Source organism: Salvia miltiorrhiza, chromosome 2 (assembly GCF_028751815.1).
Source record: "Salvia miltiorrhiza cultivar Shanhuang (shh) chromosome 2, IMPLAD_Smil_shh, whole genome shotgun sequence".
Taxonomy (NCBI): domain Eukaryota; kingdom Viridiplantae; phylum Streptophyta; class Magnoliopsida; order Lamiales; family Lamiaceae; genus Salvia; species Salvia miltiorrhiza.
Genome location: NC_080388.1, coordinates 24518297 through 24527393, shown reverse-complemented (window position 1 = coordinate 24527393; position 9097 = coordinate 24518297). Strand labels below are relative to the sequence as shown.

The window sequence follows — 9097 nt, the reverse complement described above, 5'->3', positions numbered from 1 at the left end:
ATTTTTGATGGAGCCCAATTATTTATCAGTAATGAGCCGCCCAGTTTATTAATTATTGTTTTTGGACTTTCGACTTTAAAGCAAGCCATTATTGTTTATTTCATTTAAGCCACTGGTTTATTTAATTAATTGGCTACTCTCTTTTGAGCCTATTAATTATTTGAGGTTACGCTAGTTTTGATGCTTCTATCGAAAAGCCCGATAATTTCTACAAGGTCACACCTCGTTTAAAGCTGAGTTAGTCCTTTTTCAATCAAGTACAAATGCGAGGTTTATTTCACGACTAGAATATTCCGATGAGGAAGGAAGAATCACAGTATTATTCGACCGCGCTAGACGAGAATTAGCTAAATCTATTAACGAGGATTAATAGTAGAATTCCCGATTATCGCTCAGAGTATTAGTTCATGCATACCAGATTCATGCATAGTTAAATTACGCTTTCTCATTAATTAAGAATTTTCCTCGAGACAATGTCTTATTTTATATTCTCGTGATTAAGGTCAAGCGCGAGAGTAAGAACTACACAAGGAGTTAGAGTACCTTAGCAAAACTTTGCTATCAGGTGGGCAATTCCTTACGCGTAAATAAAATGCTATGCAAATGTTATGCTTTAAAATGCAAATTGGATCTTCAAGTATGGTATGCTTTATTACGCTTAAATGAGTTAAGCTTTATTATGCTGCACGTTAAATGATTTACGCTATGCTGTTTATACTATTTACACCCTATGTAATTTACGCTTGATTACACTTATTTACGCTTGAATGCTTTACGCTGATAAGTTTATGCTTATGTTTGATGCTTGCGTCTGTTGGGGGAGGCCTCCCTCAACAGTACGATGCCGTGTTCGTTGAGGAGGGCCTTCCTCACGGCGCGATGCCCGTGTCCGCTGAGAGAGGCCTCTCTCGCGGCGCGATGCCAGTATGCCAGTATGCCAGTGTTACAGCGTCTATTGGGGGAGGCCTCCCTCAATAGTACGATGTCGTGACCGCTGAGGGAGGCCCCCTCTCACGGTGCGATGCCCGTGTTCGTTGGGGAAGGCCTTCTCCACGACACGATGCTTGTTTATGATTGTTGATGATGAAGAATGCGCTCATGCTATTTATGAATTTGGAAATGTTTAATGAGCAAAGGATTTGAAAGAAACTTATGCCTCTTATGCGATGTTGTGTTTTGTTGTTGATGTTATGTTATATGTTTGGCAACTGCCCACTAAGTACTCTTGTACTTAGCCCTTCGTTGTTTATGTTTGTGCAGGTTGAGCTGTGATGGGCGATGAAGTATTGCTGAGTGGAGTTTTTTGTCGAACTTAAAGTAGGCTCAGAAAGGATACATGTCTTCATACATGTATCTCAGTTATGCATTCCGCTGTAAACACTGATTATTTCAGTTACGCCTTCCGTTGCAAACTCTGATAATGTTTTAGCCAAGCCCCTAACGATGCCTTTTTCCTTTTTAAGGAATATTTCACGCGTATTCAAGCTCTTTGAGTATTCTTTTATGCACCCCTTTCGAATCCCGCTTCTTAATTTCCCTTCCCCAGTCATGGTTTTCCCGGATTAATTATCCTTAATTAAGGCCGGTCGTGACAAGTGGACATCGGTCCACACAAGTCAGAGTGAATCAATTCTAACACATGCGAGGCCCTATTCCCCTTGGCCTTAAAAGGCCTTGCCGTCATCTTTCCCTCTATACAGGATTCGCAGGTTCTAAATGGAACAGCTTGAAAGTCTTTCAAGACTCCATTTGAAACGAGTCTTTGGATCCTATTTAGATTGATGTGACCTAACCTTAGGTGCCACGCATGTGTATATTGTTCATGAGAATAATACTTCCTCTTATTTGGATTTGGAAGAATTTGTGATGTAGATGCAACATGGACAGAGTTATTCATTGGACATGTAATAGTATAGAGAGAGTTGTTCAAAATTCCAGAACAAATAATCTTGTTATCTCTCATGATAGAGACACCCCCATCAAAAGTAACAGAATATCCATTCAAAAACAATTTTGAAACAGAAATTATGTTCCGCCGAAACTCCGGCACATATAAAATGTCTCTCAAAACTAAAATGTCATCACCAAAACATAAAGATAAATCTCCAATAGCAACAGTTGCGACCTTCGACGCATTGCCCATGGAGATGGTGATCTCATCACTTGCCAGTTCCCTTGTTGGCTTGAAGCCCTGCAAGGTGTAATAAACATGGTCAGTTGCCCCCGTATCCACTACCCACGAATGAGTAGAAAACGAAGCTAAACATGTTTCAGTTACTAAAACTTGTGACGTACCTTGTCCCTTTGCCTTGAGCACTGGACAATCTTTCTTCCAATGCCCAACCTTGCCGCACTTGAAGCACTTTCCCTTGGCCGTTGGCTTGATCACGCCGCCGGTAGGGCCATCCGCTTTGGCTTTACCGCTCCCACTAGCCTCATTGTCATGCTTGCCCTTTGGACCTTTCCACTTCTTTTTCCCGCCTTTCGACGAAGAAGTAGATCCCTTGGCAGCAACAAGGACCTCTTTCCCATTGCGCGAGCCCATGACTCCCTCTGCCGCAACTAGAGCATTCAACAACTCATTAAGAGTATAGTTGACCTTGCTCATAACGACATTGAGACGGAAGTTCTCAAAGGTCTTGGGGAGAGTATTGAGGATGATATCGACCTTGGCTTCGCCTTCGATACCCCCTCCTAGCAGATCAAGCCTGTCAAACAGATTTTTCATATGCATGACATGATCGTGCACAGGACTGCCCTCGCTCATCCTACAAGATAAGATTTCTCTCATCAAGTTAAAGCGAGCAGACCTCTCGGACTCCCCATAAACCTCCTTGAGGTTTAACATGATGTTAGCCGCGTCATCCATGACCTGATGCTGGAGTTGCAAAGTTTGTGACATAGTCATCATGATATAGCACTTGGCCATATTATTCGACTTGTGCCACCTTTTATGCGCCTCACGTTCCGCATCAGTCGACTCATCAGTTAAGGCCGCGGGACGTGGAGTAGTAAGCACAAAACTGTGCTCATCAGCGTCAAGTATGTACATAATATGGCGTTTCCATTCGGTATAATTAGGACCGATGAGAGGATTGTTGGCTAGAATGTTAATAATCGGAGACATAGACATATCTGAAAGTAAACAAATAAACATGTAAGAACATGAAACGCATATAGTTCGTAACAATAATATTGTAACCTTTTGATAAAACAATATTAGTGAAACCTCCAACCGCTCAAAGAATCCATGTGCAAGCCACGCGGGTGGACGTTTACACACGAACTCCTCAACCAGACTATTCAACTAGTCGTTTAATTTCTATCCATGTCAACTTAACCTTTTGACAAAAGAAATTAATAGTTGGCACCTTAACTAGACCATATCATAATCAAGAAGGGACTCCGCGGGGAGTTGTACATTGTACTTGATATGATATCTAAGCAATGACCACAATTTAACCTTAATAATTAAATTCTCAAAATTGACATACTCACTCGGACCATGTCGCTTTCGATTCAATTACTTTGGTTATCTTATTTAAAATCATTCTCCAAAGTACTTGTGAAAATCATACAAGCAAGCCACGCGGGTGGACGTTTACTGTATAACTCCCACTACTTTAATGAATTTAAATATTTTTATAGAAACCTCTTCTGACAAACTTATGAAAAACAAATATGAAGTAAGCCACGCGGGTGGACGTTTACTCATACCGCCAATCACTTTGTCTAGAGACCGCATGTGGAGGTCTATAATAATTTTTAATCACTATAAAAATTATTAAACAGCTTAGTCATTTTCTTTCAAAAGGTTTGTTCATTCTCAAGCACATAAACCTAAACATGCTTCTCTAGAACGCAACATGTAAATCATGCTCGCAGAATTATAAAACATGCTTAAGAAAACGGCAAAAACTACTATCATGCTCGTCTAAGCGCAATTAATAAACAAATATTAACAAGCAAAGACGTGCAAAAGCAGGTAAAGAGCATAAGGGATTAACAACCACGACATGCAAATAACAGTAATAAAAGAATTAAAATTCTTCGTGACCCATTCGTGGAAACCCAACATCTATTCTATTTTAAAAGAAAATAAAATAAAAAAAATGGACAATAAAAAGCCCAAAAAACCGCCTAAACATGCTGAAAAACTGATCCAGCCCTTGTTTGGGCCCAAAAACCACGGCCCAGTCGCCCAAGCCCATTCAGCAGCCCAAATTCGCAAGGAAAAGCCCAAGCCCGCTGGCTTGTACCCGGATCTGCGAACTGTACCCGGATCCGCGCCTCGGATCCGGGTCTTCACCCCTCTGACCCGCGAACTGCTAGGGCTTGCGAACTGCTAGGGTTTCGCCGCTTAGAGCGGCGCCGCCACCTTCCAACGCAGCCGCCGCACAGCAACCCTCGGCACCGCACAGCATCACGCCGGTGCTGCAGCAGCCATGGCGCGCGCAGCGTCGCGACGCTGGCAGCAGCCCGGCGCTGCATCAGCACGGTCCGGCACCTCCAGCAGCGTCAATGGTCGGCAGCAGCTCTCGCCTGACTCGGCCTTGGCGTCCCCGGCAGCAGCAACGAATGGCGACAGCAGCGGCTCCAGCGTGCGGCAACAGGAGCGGCAGCAGCGGCAGCGTGCCGCCCGCCGTGCGCGCAGCGCGCAGAGCGTGCAGGCGCAGCCCTGGGTGCACACCGCCCCTGCCCGCTGCTTCCAGCCCTCGTCCAGTCTCGCCACGCCTCGCGCGGCCGCCTGCAACATCCTCATCCCCGTTCTTCGTGTTCTTCGTTTGTTCTCCAAAAATACAGATTACAACAGAAAAACGAATACAATTCGAAAATCTAATCTAACCACGGATTTTCTCGTGGTGGAAAAACAATTACAACGTCAAACCGACGTATCCCACGAATCAACAAGCCACGAAGAACAACAGCAGTTAAAAAACAACGCATATTATTAATCGTACACAAATTAATAATAGAGCCAAGAAATTAATCCTGGGCTCTGATACCAATTGAAGGAATATTAAATTGAATTAATACTCAATTGCCCGATGATCGTTTCTTGGATTATTATTAATTCATCATACAACGATTAATTCCTAACATGCTCCTATGAATTTAACAGCTGCACACAGGTGTTAGGAAATACTTACTTGAGAATCGGATGCACAAGCTGTTGATGATCGCGTCGAATGATTCAGACTCCAGCTCTGATCTTCTCGACTGTATCCCGCTCAATTCCCAACGTTGGATGGACAACGAGCTATGGAAATTCCCAAGACAGAAATCACCACTCACGTTCCTGCGCCTCTCTCTGCTCTCAAAACCCTAATTTTTATCAGTGTATTTTCCTGAGAGCTGACAGCTGTATTTAATAGATAATTAAATACGTATGGGGCGCTCCTTTTCTTGTGAGGGACGATTTTTATGTCTTCTAGGGCTAGGAGACATTGGGCCAGCCCAGGGACCAGATACAAGGAATAAAGATGGGCCTCAAATAAATTAATTTATCCATGGTCAGCCCAGACCATAATTAATTTATAAATATCAGTTCATTCCACTAGAGAACCGATACTGACTTACCCCTTTATTGCCGGTGATGAGTCGGGGCTTGTATTTAGACTTATTAAATCTCCGTTTTTAAAATATCCGACATCCATTAATTAATTAGAGCTCTGACAGCTTAAATTAATTAATCTCTTAATAATTCCTTAAGTAGTACCACTCAAACTTTATTATTGCGCCTGAACTTAATCAACCTGCAGGGTTTAGCGCAATAAACCTTATTGAGCTCCTTAAGGGGATGTCATTATCCTATACCGGATACGGGTACTAATACAGATAATCAAATATCATATATTAACCGCTATCACCCAAGATACAGAGTACTCGAGTTAGTATATAACCTTCACCCATAGTAAGTCAAAGTGATATACGAGTCAACATATATATCTGAATACTTATTAGTATTAAGATTTATAAGTCACCGAGATCTTGATTCTTCACTTAAGTCAGATAGAAGAATACATCTCAAACTGTGGTCCTATCAATACGTAATGACGTACCAGTATAAACAAGTAGCCAAGACAAACTACTTCCATCTATACTGCAGCCTAAACCAATAACTTGTCCTAGAGTTATTTCGGCTGTGATCATATTATATCTCTTAAGGTTATTCCAATTATATGGTCTTCTGTGATCTACAACACACCATATAATCTACTTATACAGAGATAAAGAACATACATATGCAATCATGAACACAATCAGATAGGAGATAAGAATAGTGAATAACAGGAATCATTGTATACAAGCATAAAGTTCTTGCTTTCAGTATACAAATCCAACACGGATTTCGTTGGACATGCTGTTGTTCTTCACATACTTGGTTCCTGTTGAGATTTGAGACCAGTAGCGGTCAATCTGACTCCATCACTCGAATGGAGCTATGGTGTCTGTCTGCTTGTACTCATCATCGTACACATCCTTGTCCTTGATCAGCCCCAAGTGGATGTTCAAATCATTCATGGAAAGTGGGAACATCCTCCCCAGCAGCTGAAAATGGTTTGAACTCTTTCGACAACTGCTTAAACGCCAACACACTCCAACCTAACACCTTCTCCCATCCAATTCCCTTAAAATGACCTTCCACTCGCTCTCTTATCCCGAAATCATCCAGTAAGCAGAAAATACCATGGAGTTATCTCTCGGTTGAGCAAAATAGCATACCTCTACCTATCCTTTGGTATGACCACCTCTGTGGTGCTAGGACGCACCAAGACTTTGCGTTTCACCGCCTTTACCTTTGAGGTGATTTTGCTTGACACTGGCTTTGCAGGGGCAACGACATCTTCGAAGTTAGAACTCTCCACCGTTTTAGTCTTCTCCAGCTCTGCCTCCACTGGTATTTCCATCTCCTTGGCTTTTCCTTTCTCGGCTGCAGTAGGCTTCTTCTTCTTCTTCTTACTCTGTTCACCCTTGGTTCTGGTCTTACTACCGGCTGGCGCCAGTTTGGCTTTAACGGGCAGTGGATGCTTTATAATGTCAAGCTTCCTCTTCACCCCTGGCCTCTTGCTCTGTGGTGTGGGAATCTCCACCTCCTCCTCGGGAATGGCCTCAACACCTTCCTCCTCTCCAAGTTCTTCCTGATCCGCTTTCTCCTCTTCCTCTCCTTCTTCCTCCTCCGTGTCTTCGGAGGTTCTCCCTTCTTGCATGGAAGTTTTAGAGATTTGTGGTGGTGGTTGTACTTGAATTGGTGGTCGTGGCGCTGCAACGGACCACGCGGGAGTTGCCTTTGTTGCCTTGCCCGAAGGGGCTTTCCTCGGCTTCTTTACAAGTGGAGTAGGCTTGGGCTCTTCTTCTGCCGGCTCCTCCGATTGTTTTAACTTAGCGGTTGCTTTGGCACTTCCTGTTCCTCCATCCGTAACAGTTCAGCCTGCCCTTTGTCCTCGGGCTGACTGATCAACAGGGGATCTTCGGCGACCTTGGTGGAGGTCTCTTCAGAGGTGGTTCACCTCGTAGTTCTCTTTAGAGGGGGAGGTTTGGTGTTATTCCCTTTTGGGGGTTGAGTGCTTCCAGATGTGGTTACTCCCTTTATTTTTACCATGATGAATTGCAAAGGTCAAAGCTCGGATTTTTGGTAGGGAAAATTTGGAATTGTGGGGAATAAAGGGACAAGGCTTGCTTAGAGTGATCGGTAGTTATGGAAATTTAGGGTTTAAAGGGAGTGGTGTTCGTTGGTGTAGCAGTTTTTGGAAGGTTAGGGTTTGTGGGGGTGAAATCGTGGGTTGAGGTTTTAAATGAAGGGAATATGACGGTTATGGCAATATTTGATTTCTAAGGAAAGAAATCATGGCTAGGGATGGCAATTATACCCGCGGGTACCCGACCCTAATGGGGGGGGGGATGGGGCAAATACTTTTGGGGTCGGGGCGGAGACGGGTATGAAAAGTTAAACCCGAGTCGGGTTCCTGGCGGGGGCGGGTATATAGATCCCCACCCCGAACCCGCCCCGAATAATATATATTTAGTATACTTTAAATTATTTTTTATTATTAATGAAATATATTAGTATTAATATTATATTAAAATTCAAATTTATGATATATAACATTTTTCTCATTCTTTATATAACATAATTCATCCACCCTTTTTCATCCATTTTTCAACGTGGGACATTATTTCTCTTCAACTCTCCCACATTTCTCACCACTTTTGTCCCACATTGAAAATGTAAAGAATAGATGTGGAATGTTGGCTTTATAAATAAGATTTCCTACACAAGACTTAACTTCATTAACTTTGCTATATTTTTTCTTTATTGTATAAGGAAAAAAAGCAAATTTTAATAAAAGTTTAAATGAATTTGAAATAAAAATTAAGTTAAAATTTTTACAAATTTTATCTTTAATTTAAATTTAAATCTTGCGGGTAACCGACGGGTATTCTTCCCCCATTGGATAATACCGGCCCCGATTTAAACGGGTATGGAGGCGGGGCCAGGGTTGAATTTCTTAAGCGGGTACGGGGATGGGAAAGCAATACCCGGCCCCGCCCCACCCCGTTGCCATCCCTAATCATGGCAAAAAATTTGAATTTCAAATTTTGCTGCGAAAACCGAAGGGTTCCCGTCAAATCACCGCCTGCTGCTGACACACCTACATCAGCACCCTCAGCCAGAGAATTCAAAATCCTTAATCCTCCACCTACACACTTTGCAATGCAAAGTGGGCTCGAATTCTCCACTGGGCCTCCAACTAAAAACCTTTTGGTCCGACTTACCTACAAGGTTAGTTCCAGAACAAAATAAAACAAAGAAACAAACACTTGAAAAAGAAATTCGGTAAAGACCATACCGAATTAGGACTATAGGTTACCTCCCAGCCAGCGTTCTTGTTTCACGTCTCGAGCTCGACCTCTTTTTCTCCTTACTCATAAACAGGGTGGTCGAGGAGATGACACTTCTCATTCTCCTTATCAAACTTTGTATATTCGTGGAAAGGCTTAAGTCGATGCCCGTTGACCACGAACGTATCATTCCCATTCAAATCGAAGACTTCAATACTTCCATTTGGGAAAATTTCCTTGACTACAAATGGTT

General features: G+C 42.7%; 1 long non-coding RNA gene across 1 annotated transcript; it reads left to right on the top strand.

The window, feature by feature from the left end:
* Positions 1 to 500: 500 nt before the first annotated feature.
* Positions 501 to 1484, top strand: LOC131007809 (uncharacterized). Its single transcript, XR_009096301.1, has 2 exons — positions 501 to 565; positions 1261 to 1484. It is a non-coding gene; the product is annotated as an uncharacterized LOC131007809 (long non-coding RNA).
* Positions 1485 to 9097: the final 7613 nt, after the last annotated feature.